The sequence below is a fragment of the Piliocolobus tephrosceles genome, chromosome 13 (assembly GCF_002776525.5).
Source record: "Piliocolobus tephrosceles isolate RC106 chromosome 13, ASM277652v3, whole genome shotgun sequence".
Lineage (NCBI taxonomy): Eukaryota > Metazoa > Chordata > Mammalia > Primates > Cercopithecidae > Piliocolobus > Piliocolobus tephrosceles.
The window spans coordinates 80,698,111-80,713,697 of record NC_045446.1 but is presented as its reverse complement, the minus strand read 5'-3'; positions in this window follow the sequence as shown (position 1 = coordinate 80,713,697).

The following is a 15,587-nucleotide window of genomic DNA, read 5'->3' as shown; positions in this document are numbered from 1 at the left end:
ACATTCTGAGACAGCTGGTCCTTTATAGTGTTTCAGTGATGATGTGTGACCTTCTATACTACATTATATTTTAAAATATTAATGCCAATATTATTTAATTAAGGTGTGATATTTACATTTCCATGATAAACTAAAACAAAAATCTAAACAGTAATTTATATTATTTTTCATGAAAAAACAATCAATTTTCATTAACAAGTTTTATTTTCTAAATGGAACTCAAAAGTATGGGCTGTTTATATCCTCTGGAAAAAAATTAATTAGAAAAATAAAAATAGGGCCGGGCGTGGTGGCTCAAGCCTGTAATCCCAGCACTTTGGGAGGCCGAGACGGGCGGATCACAAGGTCAGGAGATCGAGACCATCCTGGCTAACCTGGTGAAACCCCGTCTCTACTAAAAAAAAAAAAAAACTAGCCGGGTGAGGTGGTGGGCGCCTGTGGTCCCAGCTACTCAGGAGGCTGAGGCAGGAGAATGGCGTAAACCCGGGAGGCGGAGCTTGCAGTGAGCTGAGATCCGGCCACTGCACTCCAGCCTGGGCGACAGAGCGAGACTCCGTCTCAAAAAATAAATAAATAAATAAAAATAAATAAATAAATAAAAATAAAAATAAATAAATATACAGATTCAAAGTCTAAATTTAAGCAATAAATTAAACAAATATAAAAGTTAAAATAAGTATTTTAAACATACTAAAAATGTCCAGATTTGAACAGAAAAATATATCTGTCTTAATACTTACTGTGACATTTGACTTTATAATGGGACATAATATTGAACAAAACACAAAATAATTGCCACATAAGATAATATGGTGTCAAGAGAAAAATGACCACTTTGACTTTTATTACTATTATCGATCACTAATGTCAGGCACAAAGCTGTGATTTGGCACATGTTGATTATCTAAATATTGCTGAATGAATGAATATTTCATGGAAGTCAATTGGCAAAGAAGATTAGGAAACGTCTCTTTTAACCACTAAGGTTATTTTAATGAAGTGTTTTCTGCCCTAGGAAATCTATGAAACAAATAGTAAGCAAGGTTTTATTAAAACCAATGAAAAGTCTAAAAGGCAGAAATGAAATCCACAGGCAGACAGCCTGGGCGGCGCCCTGGGCCTGGTTAAAGATTGACCCCTGACCTAACCGGTTATGTTATCTATAGATTCCAGACGTTGTATGGACAAGCGTTGTGAAAGTCCCTGTCCTGTTCTGTTCTGTTCTGATTACCGGTGCTTGCAGCCCCCAGTCACATACCCCCTGCTTGCTCAATCGAAACCACCCCTCTCCCACCCATGGTTAAGCAAGCAGTTTGTCTAAAAATAAAAATAAAAAAAAAAAACCCTAGACGTTTGTGGTTTAAAAAAGGGTGGGAGCCAATCAGAAACTGCCGAAATGTTCAAACTTCAAAATGTCAACCAATCCCAATCTTGTAACTGCAAAAATGCCCTAATCTTCTGTAACCTGTTTGTGCCTTATTATAAAAAGTAGGCTTGAGCTGTGCTCGGGACCTCTCTCTTGCCCTCCTGACTACGCCTGTACGGAGAGAGGTCCGGGTTCGAACCTGCAATAAAGTGATCCCGGCCGCTTGGCTTTGACTTCGGTTTCTGGTGGTCGTCTTTGAGGGGGGGTCTCGGAACTCAGGGCACAACATTTGGGGGCTCTCCCGGGATTCCCCCCGAGCCCACCAGACTCCAGGTCAACGGGTCATCACTAATCAGTAAGTAAGCCGGCTTTGTCTCTGTTCGTCTTTGTCTCTCTGAGGAATCCCATGGGATCTGTACTGAGGTTGGCATAGTCTTGGCGGACGCGCTATAAGACAGCCACCAGGGGCCAGTAGGAGACGTCCTCCGGTGCCCATCTGGGGCCTCTGTATTCTGTTGGCCCGTCTGACTCTGATCGGGAACTAAACCCGAAACGCGCTTGCGGAACTGTTGTCTGTTGTTGCTGTTGTAGACTGTTACTTGTTTAGAACTCACTTTCACTTTTCAGGAGCCGCTGGATGAGACAAAAGTTACTTCAAATCCTGTTACTGATATTTCTCTGTATCCCTTTCTCTATCTCCAGGGGTTCCTGAAACGGGCGGTGCCCAGAGTACGCCACTCTCTCTCCTTGTAAATAACTTTAAAGATGTCAAAGCTAGGGGCTATGACCTTAGTGTAGAGCTAAAGAAAGGAAAATTGATAACCTTCGGCCGCTCAGAGTGGCCCACTTTCGGCGTAGGGTGGCCTCCCAAGGGAACATTTTGCCTCCCTATTATCACTAAGGTAAAAACTAAAATTTTCCTACCAGGACGTTCGGGGCATCCTGATCAGATCCCCTACATCTTGGTATGGCAAGACCTTGTGGAAAACCCACCACCCTGGCTAACTCCGTTCGTACTGGCCCCGGAGCCATGTAAAGCACTGGTCGCACGACCAGTGGAAAACTCTCACAAACCAAAAACTCCATCTGCCCCCACCCCGTCCCTGTGTTGCCCGACAGTCAGGACCCTCTGTCTTTGGAAACCCCACCTTATCTCCCTCACCCCAATCCTCAACTTCAGGCCCTGCTGGCTGCTCTCCCGGGAGGGCACGAGGAACGAGAGGCAGCAGCCACGCCAGTGGCAATCGAGAATGAAAGTAATTCTGGGGGGCCAGCGGGACGAATGCGGGGACGCGCCCAACGTGAGACGATCTCGTGGCCTCCCGATTCCACTGTGGCACTCCCCCTGAGGGAAATAGGACCCCCTGATGATACGGGCAACCCTAGGCTCCAGTATTGGCCATTTTCCACCAGTGACTTATACAACTGGAAAACCCAGAATGCCCGGTTCTTAGATAACCCCAAAGACCTAACGGCCCTTCTAGACAGTGTTATGTTCACCCACCAACCCACCTGGGATGACTGTCAGCAGCTCCTCCAGATTCTGTTCACGATGGAGGAGCGAGAAAGAATACAGGTTGAGGCCAGAAAACTGGTTCCCGGAGATGACGGCCAGCCGACCGCCAATCCTGACCTCATCGATGCAGCTTTCCCTCTGACCAGACCTAGATGGGATTACAACAGGGCAGAAGGTAGGGAAAGGCTACTCGTTTATCGCCAGACTCTAATGGCGGGTCTCCGGGCTGCCGCTCGCAAGCCCACTAATTTGGCCAAGGTATACTCTGTATTGCAGGGAAAAACAGAAAGCCCAGCTGTCTATTTAGAAAGGTTAATGGAAGCCTTTAGGCAGTTTACCCCTATGGACCCAGAAGCTCCTGAAAACCAGGCGGCTGTCGTTATGTCCTTTGTAAATCAGGCCGCCCCAGACATCAAGAAAAATCTCCAAAAATTAGAAGATTTAGAAGGGAAACAAGTCCAAGACCTTCTTCGGATAGCACAGAATGTTTATAATAACAGAGATGCTACGGAGGAGAGGCAAATTAAGGCCACCGGGAAAATGACCAAAGTCCTGGCTGCAGTTGTTCAAAAAGAGCAGTTACAATCAGGAGAAACCCAGTCCAAGCGCGACCCTAGACGCAACCTGGGAAAAGATCAATGCGCATACTGCAAAGAGACAGGCCACTGGATAAAAGATTGCCCCAAAAAGAAACAGCGCCAGTCAAGACAAGGGCAGTGGCAGCCTAAACCCACACCTATACTTTTGACCCAAGATATGGATTAGGGGGGATGGGGTTCGGACCCCCTCCCCGAACCTAGGGTAACTCTGCAAGTGGAGGGGTCCCCGGTTCAGTTCCTAGTCGATACCGGGGCGCAACATTCAGTCTTGGTCAAGCCTTATGGAAAATTGTCTGATAATTCATCTTGGGTACAAGGAGCCACAGGAATTAAAAAATATCCTTGGACAACTCAGAGGACCATAGACTTGGGAACAGGAAAGGTGTCCCACTCCTTCCTAGTTATTCCCGAGAGCCCTTGCCCCTTGTTGGGGAGAGATCTGTTAACAAAAATGGGGGCCCAAATTCACTTCCAATCGGGGGTCCCAAAGTGAGTGACTCTCAAAACAAGCCAATATTCATCCTCAGTATCACCTTGGAGGATGAATATAGACTCCATCAGGAGCAAGTGCCTCCTGATCAAGATATCAACTCCTGGCTCCAGCGTTTCCGGGAAGCATGGGCAGAAGCCGGGGGCTTAGGGCTGGCAAAACACCGCCCCGCCATATTTGTTGAAGTTAAGCCTGGGACAGACCCGGTTCGAGTTTGGCAGTACCCAAGGCCCCTAGAGGCCAAAGAGGGGATTACACCCCACATCCGCCGGCTTCTAGACCAAGGAGTTCTATGCGCCTGCCACTCGCCGTGGAACACTCCATTGTTACCTGTTTGTAAACCTAATAGTAAAGACTATAGGCCAGTGCAAGATTTGAGAGAAGTTAACAAAAGAGTCATGGACATACACCCCACCGTACCCAACCCATATACCCTCTTAAATACTTTGAACCCTGAAAAACAGTGGTATACTGTCCTTGATTTAAAAGATGCTTTTTTCAGCCTACCCTTGGCTCCCAAAAGTCAAGAGCTTTTTGCATTTGAATGGACAGACCCCGAGAGGGGTATAAACGGCCAGCTAACATGGACCAGATTGCCACAGGGATTCAAGAACTCGCCAACCCTGTTCGGCGAAGCCCTCCACAAAGATCTGGGTGAGTACCGATGGCAACACCCTGAAATAACTCTTTTGCAGTATGTTGATGATCTTTTAGTAGCGGCCAAATCCCCGGAAGCCTGTGTTCAAGGAACCGAAGACTTCGTAAAGACTTTGGGGAAGCTAGGCTACCGGACCTCAGCAAAAAAGGCTCAAATCTGCAAATCAGAGGTAACCTATCTGGGATACCTGTTAAAAGGGGGGCAACGTTGGTTAACCAGTGCCTGGAAAGAGACAGTCCTACGTATCCCTAGACCCCAATCAACGTGACAAGTAAGAGAATTCCTGGGGTCGGCGGGGTTCTGTAGGTTATGGATACCCGGGTTTGCAGAGTTAGCCAAGCCCCTATACCAGGCAACAAAGGAACAGCAGCCATTCAATTGGATGGAAGAGGCTGAGTTGGCCTTCCAACGGATCAAAACCACTCTGTCATCAGCCCCCGCGCTGGGACTCCCTGATGTCTCCAAGCCCTTCCACTTATACGTGGACGAAAGCAGGGGCATTGCCAACGCGGTATTAACTCAGTATTTAGGCCCCTGGCAGAGGCCAGTTGCCTATCTGTCAAAAAAATTGGACCCAGTAGCCGCAGGATGGCCTCCCTGCCTCCGAATAATCGCAGCAACCGCTTTGATGGTGCAAGATGCTGATAAACTGATCATGGGCCAGGAACTACGGGTCACTACTCCACATACCATCGAAGGCGTTCTCAGACAGCCGCCTGATCGATGGATTAGCGATGCCCGGCTCACCCACTACCAGGGGCTACTGCTAAACCCCTTCAGGATAACCTTCCTGCCCCCAACAACCCTGAACCCTGCATCACTACTGCCAAATCCGGACTTAGAAACCCCGTTCCATGACTGCTCCGAGATATTGGCCCAGGTGCACGGAGTCAGGGAAGACCTGCAAGACCGCCCACTGCCCGACGCCGACCTCATCTGGTTCACCAATGGGAGCAGTTTCGTCTACTAAGGACAAAGGTACGCAGGGGCGGCGGTAACTTCAGAAACCGAAATAGTTTGGGCAGAGCCTTTGCCCCCGGGGACATCAGCTCAAAAAGCTGAATTAGTGGCTTTAACCCAAGCCCTAAAAATGGGAAGAGACCACAAACTGACAATATATACTGACAGTCGGTATGCTTTTGCTACCGCCCACATACATGGGGCAATATACAGAGAAAGGGGGCTCCTCACGCAGAAGGGAAAAATATCAAAAATAAGGAAGAAATCCTAGCCTTACTAGCAGCCCTTTGGGGACCCAGAAAGCTAGCAATAGTCCACTGCCCAGGACACCAAAAGGCTACTGACTCAGTCTCCCAAGGAAATAACTTGGCCGATCAGACTGCTAAAAATGTGGCTAAAACTCTCACACAACTACTAGCCCTACAACTACCTGACCCGGGGCCCAAAGAATTACCCCCAAATCCAGAATACTCAGAGAGTGACCTTCAGTGGATAGACAAACTTCCCATGGCCCAAATCCTTAATAATTGGTGGAAAGACTCTGAAAATAACATCATACTCCCAGAAAAATTAGGACAACGAGTGTTAGAACAAATCCATCGGAGCACCCATTTAGGCTTGCGGCGAATACTGGACTTAATAAGACGCTCTAAACTAAAAATTAAAGACACCTCCAGAAAGGCTGATCAAGTAGTCAAAAACTGTGCAGTTTGCCAACTCAATAAGGCAGGTAACCAACCCCAAAGCAGTGGAAAAAGGCAGAGAGGAGACAGACCTGGGGCCTATTGGGAAGTTGACTTCACAGAAATAAAACCAGGAAAATATGGATATAAATACTTGCTAGTCTTCGTAGATACCTTTTCCGGATGGATGGAAGCTTTCCCCACAAAGAGAGAGACTGCTCAGGTTGTGGCGAAAAAAATCCTAGAAGAAATCTTGCCCAGGTGTGGATTCCCAGTTATGATAGGATCAGACAATGGGCCTGCCTTCGTCGCTAAGGTAAGTCAGGGACTGGCTTCTATTCTCGGGGCTGATTGGAAATTACATTGTGCATACCGCCCCAGAGCTCAGGGCAGGTAGAAAGAATGAATAGAACATTAAAAGAGACCCTAACTAAATTGACCATGGAGACTGGTGCTAACTGGGTATTCCTTCTCCCCTACTCTCTGTTCAGAGTGTGTAACACTCCTTACAAATTAGGACTTACCTCTTATGAAATTATGTATGGCCGGCCTCCCCCTATCATCCCTGACCTGAAAGACAATCTCATTAAAACCGAAGCCAGGCCGGGCACGGTGGCTCAAGCCTGTAATCCCAGCACTTTGGGAGGCCGAGACGGGTGGATCATGAGGTCAGGAGATCGAGATCATCCTGGTCTACACGGTGAAACCCTGTCTCTACTATAAAATACAAAAAACTAGCCGGGTGAGATGGCGGGCGCCTGTAGTCCCAGCTACTCGGGAGGCTGAGGCAGGAGAATGGCGTAAACCCGGGAGGCGGAGCTTGCAGTGAGCCGAGATCGCGCCACTGCACTCCAGCCTGGGCGACAGAGCGAGACTCCTCCGTCTCAAAAAAAAAAAAAAAAAAAAAAAAACCGAAGCCGATGACAGTCTTAAACTCTTATTCTCCCTACAAACTCTACAGAAAGTTCATGAGGAGATCTGGCCTAACCTAAGAGAACTGTACAAAACAGGACCTCCACCCGAACCACATCAGTTCCAGCCAGGAGATTGGGTTCTCATCAAACGCCATCGGCAAGAGACCTCAGAGCCGAGGTGGAAAGACCATTCCAGATAATCTTGACAACACCAACCACACTCAAGGTGGAAGGAATTGCCGCCTGGATCCATTACACACATGCCAAACCAGTGGATCCAGTCTCAGACCTCGTCGGACCGCCAGCGGCTTGGACGATCGACCGGACTAAAGACAATCCTTTAAAACTCACCTTGCGCCGTCAACAACCTAAACTGTAAATATGATATCCCTTTCCCTCACAACGCTTTTGCTTGTACAGGCCTTTATCTGGGAGACCCAATCACAGGGGGCCTCATCCCCGTTTGCTTGGTGTTTTTACTTAACTGAGAATTGGACCGACCATGCCCAGACACAAAAAGAGAGCCAGGTCTTGGCAACGGCTGACTGCCACCCTGCAGGGTGTCAAACGGCCATCTATCTAAATTTCTCTGATTTTGCTGCACAACCGGGAAAGGTCACCCCCGCTATCTGTTTTCTCTTTGACCAACAAATCACCTATTGTAAAGATTCTTGGGTCGAACAGAATGTCAGTTGTCCTTATGGGTCCTGTGGGTCCTGTAAAATCCACACTGCCAAAACTCTCACAGCTTCCGAGACCCTCTCCGGACAACGCTATAACTCTCATAATTTTTTCAAAACCAACTTAGGATATACATGGGTTGTCTGGGATCCGTGGGACTCCCGCTGGACCACCGGACAGAAAGGGGCCATGTACATGACCCCAAAAACAACGTGGCCCAGCAGCCGCCTTTACCTTTGGCACTCTCTTGTTCAGATCCAAACCACCCTCCACGCTACAATCCAGAAACAGGAAAAAGAACTAAACATACAACTCTCAGCCTTAACTTCCCCCGCCCCTTCTCTTGGTTATCTCTACTAAGAGAGGGATTACTGCTTGCAAACGCCACCGGTCTAGGCAATCTCTCCGCGTGCTTCTTCTATGCTGTCCTAGGGCGACCACCCCTGACGGCCGTCCCACTCACGGGCCCCTTCAATAATTCTCCTACACACAGCTCAGGACCCTTCCTCCTCTCTGGTGTCTCCCTATTCTTGAGCCCCGGGCAAACACAGGTCTCATTCTGCTACTCAAATGCTAGCACCTCCCTCTGCAATATGACCTCTTCTCCTAACACAACCCTGTTTGCCCCTCATGGTTCTTTCTTCTGGTGCAATGGAACCCTACATAAAAATCTTTCCACCCAGGCCACTAAGACCCTCTTATGCCTCCCTGTCACACTGGTTCCCCAATTAACCTTACGAACCCCTGCAGAATATCTGGGATGGGACAACATATGGGACAGCATACCATCCCCCAGAACAAAATGGGCTATATTTCTTCCCCTGGTGGCCGGCGTCTCACTCGCCACATCCGTAGTTGCAGCAGGACTGGCGGGAGGGGCCCTAGGCCATTCTCTACTCACAACTGCTAAACTCTCCCAACAATTCTCCATAGCTATGGAAGCCCCTGCCGAATCCCTAGTCTCCTTACAAAGACAACTAACTTCCCTCTCCCAGGTTACCTTACAAAACCGACGTGCCCTAGACCTACTAACAGCTGAAAAAGGGGGAACTTGTCTCTTTCTCAAAGAAGAATGTTGTTTTTACATAAATGAATCAGGATTAGTAGAGACACGGGTCCAACAGCTACACAAACTCAGCATAGAATTACAACAACAAAAATTTACCTCTGCAGCTGATAGTTGGTGGGCATCCTCCATGTACTCCCTCCTAATGCCCCTCATGGGGCCACTACTTAGCCTACTCCTCCTCCTTACCATAGGGCCCTGGATAATATCCAAAATTATAAACTTTATTAAAGATAGAATCAACACAGTCCAACTAATGGTCCTTAGAGCCCAATACCAGCCCGTCATGACAACAGAATCAGTATAAGACCCAAGATTGGCTCTTAAAGGTACCAGAGACAGGGGGAAATGAAAAGACTAAAAGGCAGAAATGAAATCCACAGGCAGACAGCCCGGGTGGCGCCCTGGGCCTGGTTAAAGATCGACCCCTGACCTAACCGGTTATGTTATCTATAGATTCCAGACATTATATGGACAAGCGTTGTGAAAATCCCTGTCCTGTTCTGTTCTGATTACCGGTGCTTGCAGCCCCCAGTCACGTACCCACTGCTTGCTCAATCAAAACCACCCCCCTCCCACCCATGGTTAAGCAAGCAGTTTGTCTAAAAAAAAAAAAAAAAAAAAAAAACCCTAGACGTTTGTGGTTTAAAAAAGGGTGGGAGCCAATCAGAAACTGCCGAATGTTCAAACTTCAAAATGTCAACCAATCCCAATCTTGTAACTGCAAAAATGCCCTAATCTTCTGTAACCTGTTTGTGCCTTACTATAAAAAGTAGGCTTGAGCTGTGCTCGGGACCTCTCTCTTGCCCTCCTGACTACACCTGTACAGAGAGAGGGCCAGGTTCGAACCTGCAATAAAGTGATCCCGGCCGCTTGGCTTTGACTTCGGTTTCTGGTGGTCGTCTTTGAGGGGGGTCTTAGAACTCAGGGCACAACACCAATAGTTTAGATTCATTCAGGCAGTACATCATTCTGATTAAGGAATTTCTTACATAAGAGAAGAATTTATTTGTGCTTTGGATCTTTTTCTTTTATTTCTTTTCTTTTCTTTTGAGACAGGGTCTCACTCTGTCACCCAGACTGAAGTGCAGTGGCATGATCTTGGCTCACTGAAGTCTCCCCTGGGCTCAAGGGATCCCCAAACTCAGACTCCCAAGCAGTTGGGACCACAGGTGTGCTCTGCCATGCCTGGCTATTTTTTTTTTTTTTTTTATTTTTGTAGAGATAAGATTTTTCTATGTTGCCCAGGCTGGTCTTGAACTCCTGGGCTCAAGAGATCCACCCATTACCTCGGCCTCCCAAAGTAGTGGGATTACAAGCATCCAGCCAAATTTTCTATCATCTTAATTTTTTTTTTTTTTTTCATAAGAAGCTTAGTCTGTCTGAATGACAATGAAAATTCCAGTCCAGGTCAAATTATCTAGCATTATTATAGAAGTCTGATTAGATATTTTAGAAGTTTATAGTTCTATCCGTTCTAGCTGCCTGCACAGGGTATCATTATACTTCATGTGATCAACAAGTGTGTTTTGAATAAATAAATGCAAATTCCTGTCAATTCCTTCCCCACAATATATCTTAGATTAGTCTATTTCTCTTTATATCTACTACACTATCCTGATCCATTGAAATCGCTTCCTAAATGGTCTCTTTACAAGCGTCTTTAACCTATAAAGCAGGCAAGCTTCCTCTGAAAACACATCAGATCACATTACCCTTTCTTCAATTGTTTCCCTTTGCACTGATAAAATTGAACATCTTTGCTGTTACTCAAAAAGTCACTTAGAATTCTAACTGTGTCACCACATGTCACATGTAAGCTTCAATCACGTTGATCTTTTTATTTTTTAAGTTTCCTCAAAGAAACACTGCCCTTTCCAAAGTTATGGTTTTGATTTTTGTTGTATTTTCTTCCTAGAAAACTCTTTCCCTGTGAAAACATGGCTGAATTTGCTTTCTGCTCTGTTTATAAACTCCCTGTCAGGCCTCTGAGCCCAAGCCAAGCCATCGCATCCCCTGTGACTTGCAGGTATAGGCCCAGATGGCCTGAAGTAACTGAAGAATCACAAAAGAAGTGCAAATGCCCTACCCCACCTTAACTGATGACATTCCATCACAAAAGAAGTGAAAATGGCTGGTCCTTGTCTTAAGTGATGATATTACCATGTGAAAGTCCTTTTCCTGACTCATCCTGGCTCAAAAAGCTCCCACACTGAGTACCTTGTGACCCCCACTCCTGCCCGCCAGAGAACAACCCTCCTTTGACTGTAATTTTCCTTTACCTCCCCAAATCCTATAAAATGGCCCCACCCTTGTCTCCCTTTGCTGACTCTCTTTTCGGACTCAGCCCGCCTGCACCCAGGTGATTAAAAAGCTTTATCGCTCACACAAAGCCTGTTTGATGGTCTCTTCACACAGACACTCATGACACTCCCCCAAAGCGTCTTTCCTGACTACGGCGTGCATTTCTCTCTTCTCACGTTTTCCCCTTCTCCCTATCCCCCATCACACTATTATTTTCCGTCACTGTATGAAGAACATCCCATTACCAGCACCAGACATACTGATCCCCTTGAATTCTCTGTGAATGACCCCTTTGGATCAGTGTATGTATGTACAACAAAAAGGACATGTATCTTCCTTTTATATATACAGCTCATGCTATACTGCTGAAAGAGTAAATGGTGTGCCATCCCAAAATGCACCAAATTAGTATATTGGTTATTTTGAGTTAAAAAATTGGAAACAATGTAGTTTCAAAATGGATTAGCTGACTGCATGCATCCTGCATGCAGCAAGTTATAAAGATTCCTTTGGGAGGGATATCCTCTTCATACCAGGGTGGGAAAATAGCCCTTATCACCAGAGACTGGGAATTAGTGGTTGCAATGAAGCTGAACAAATATGCACAATGAAGGAACTGTTATCTTCCACTGGATCTGCACCCCTACCAATATATTTCCTACTGACTCTTCTAGACGTTTACTGTCCCAGTCAGCTTTTCTTTGTCCCATTATTTCCTCTCAAATCTATCATTCTTTGTCTAAATGTATAAAAGCATCTTGCCTTGGCCAATTCTTTGGAGTTCATTCTCTTGTGAAGATCCCTATGTACATGTAAAACCAGTAAAATTTGTATGCCTTTCTCTCGTTAATCTGCCTGGAGTCAGTTTGGTTTCTAGATACAGCTGAAGAGTCCACATAAGAGCTACAAGATTGGAGATGATCTCTGTCTCCCCTACACCATGCCTATTCTGTTATCTCTGCTTATATAATAATTGGTTACATTTTAAATCCATGTTATTTCTTCATTTATGTGTTTACTCTGGCTCCTCTTTTAGCCTGGAAACTTCCTAAGAACAAGAATCATGCCTGTTTACGTTTGCATAAATAGGCCTTGGATGTAGAAATTCTTCAATAAGTATTTGTTAAATAGATAAATGAAAAAATATAATTTGATGGAGTTAAGATACAGAAGAGAGCAACATGCAAAATTTCTAAATTATTTGTGAGAAATGACAGGTTTTTATTTTTGCAAAAATAAATGTAAAGTTATTTCAGAGCATATCAGAGATTTCACTAAACCACTGTTTAAGAACTTGGACTTTGATCTTACCTCTTCAGCATTATATTAAAAATCCAAAGTGTTTACAATTATGTAGATTCACATTCATTTGAGATACATTAGGTAAAATTTTTAACGGGAAAGTCATCCAAAAAGGAAATGTTAAATTAGAATTAAATTCAGTGTAGGTATATTTTTCAAGTTCTGATTTTAATTCTGGAAATGTTGCCTTCAACCTGCCATGTGAAAATTTTTGATAAATTGTGAAACAATTAGATTTAGAGAACACTTTTTATTGAGAAACAGTCACTCTCCACATATACTCGCAACTATTACCTGACTAAGCCAAAAGAATAATGGTATTACTAATGGCTAGGTAAATATCTTTCCAATAATGTGTTTTCATTAGCACCGTATTTTTGATGTTTTCATTCTTTTAATTGTGTGGAGCATTGATGATTTTTGAATTAGTTCTCATGGTCTGAAATAGGTTACTTTGGTTATACAATTTAACTACTGCAAAGCAGTTTAAGCAGTTAACAGTGGGGCAGGGGAGCAAGAAAAATAATAGGATATCTCCTTACAATAACAAATTTGGATTTTATTTCAGTTTTTAGTTTGATCATTTATATTCCTGTCTGCAGAATTTTGACAAAGCTTAACAAATTCTAAGTGGATACGCTATAGAGTAAACATAATACTATATATCACAGACTATCTTAAGTGAGTTTGATTCATCTGGGTGGGCAAAGTAGAAGTTTTACATTGGAAACATCTTAGGCATAGACTACATGACAGGAAAAAATGATAAAACAAATTTAATTTCAAATTAATTTACTAAGTAATTAAGAACTGCCAATTGAATAGTCCAAAGTTACTAAACTATAGCCTATGGACCAAATTCAGCTCACCTACCATTTTCGTAAACAAATTTTTATTGGAAAAAGCCATATTCATTTGTTTATGCCTTGCATAGGGCTGCTTTTGGCTACAATGGCAGTACTGGATACTTGTAAGGAAGACGATCTGGCCTACAAAGCCAAAAATGTTTACTATGGAGTCCTTCAGCGAAAAGTCTGCCAACTTGTAACAATTAAATGATCTTACTTTATGGCAAATGGCACTGGGTGCTTAGATAATACCTTCTGTCAAGATATTTTTCTGGGATCCACATAATGATTACAGGGCTCAAAAGAGAAATTAATTTTTCCATTTGTTGCGCTAAGAAAGCCGTCAGCTAAATGGTACCTAAACAAACTGAAAGAATGAATCATCTTTCACAAGTCCTATTGTAACCTCCCTGTATATGTGACAGCACTTGAGCCAGGACAGCGATAAAGAATAAATAATTGGGTAAGGGGTAGCTGACTAGGAGAAATTCTGTGCTAGGTGGGAGTTCAGCAAACACATAGAAACTTAGGCCTTCACAGATTCTATACTCAAAAGTATAGTTTGGAGAGAGCAATCCATCAGGCACATGTGGATACCGGAAGCTGAGATAAAACGCACCTCAGGAATTGCAATCCAGATGAGAATAGAAAGGCCTAAAGGGAAGGCAATGTAAGGGACCAGCATTTACACAGGTGATCAAGAAGCGAGAGGCCCACAGAAACGAAGTGCAGGAGAGAATAGAAGAAGACATAAATGGAAGCACCAGAGGAGGGCAATCTAATTACTCAGGCTTCCATTATGAATAGGTTCAATAGCCTGACCGGAGCTTAGCAGAAAAAACCTCTGTGCTGAGCAGAAATCCAAACACCATTCTAGCCTTGTCTTCACCACTGATTGTACCCTCACCCACTCAGCTAGCAGCTCCTTTAGACCCTGGCTGTTTTAATCGCTACTCACTTTCTTCTTTCCACATTCTTAGAACGAATGCCCTTTGAATTAACCAGCCAGCCACTTGAAACCGCTTCTGCCACCTGACTCCAGTTGAGTCAGAAAGCCATTTTTTCTCTTTTTCAGTTTTTGCCCTTTAGTTTTCCATAATTGCTTCATTTATAATAGAACAATGATTCTTAATCCTTGCTGGCCCTGTGATCTTCTTTAATAACTTTATGATACAAAGCCCTCTTTAGCATTCTAATGGAATTTACAAAGAATATTAAATACTTATTCATATTACTTAAAAATCAATATAATATCCTAACAGTAATCTAGCAATCTATAAAAGAAATCTAAAAATAATTTATTATAATTTGTATTCAATATGTAAATGCTGTGTCATGGCTACTAGAAAACATAATGGAATGATCATATGCCTGCTTCTGTATATAGGATTATTAATGAACCACACATAAATTCAAATTGAAAGTTATACTGATGACTCAAATATCCCAAAGTCACCTTTCTACTCATGTGATTTTCTCTAAATGGTAAACCACTCCTGTTGAAATTTCTAGCAATAGAAAATATAATATTCAATCTACATGCTATTTTTCCTGGAAAATTTAATGAATATTAAAATAATGAAAACTACTATAATTTTCACTGTTATATGAAGACATGTTTTAAGATTATATTTCTACAGACATGACTTTCACACTAATAGGCACAAATATATTTGGAAGTTCCATGGAATGATGTACCATGTTTTTGATAGGTAGAATATTCCAGAACACTGCAAGAATACTAGCATATTCCCTATTTCCTCGTATCTTGAGAGCAGTACTCCCCTAATTGTGACAACAAAAAATACCCTGAGGACATTAGGCCCCATTGAGATAGAGTAAGTAGTGAGGAACATGGATTCCTGGCTCAGCCCTCCTGTTGTCTACTCCTATCCTTTTGTTACGGGTTTGAGCTCTAACTAAAAGATTTCACACTGTGGGAAATAAAAGTACTGAGGAAATTTCAGAAACAAGCCAATTTTCCTGTTATAATATTCTGTTTCTTGCCTAGGAATTAAATTTAGAAACAGGGGAGGGGTGAATAATGACAGGAAGGAACACAGTTAAAAACAAGGTAAGTCTAGCATAAAGGGTGGCAAGGCCATGTGGATATACAATTATTTCACTCACAAAAAACTGCATTGACAATAGGCTTAAAGTAGAACCTCAGTAAGTACTCATTGATAATTTTCATCAGAAA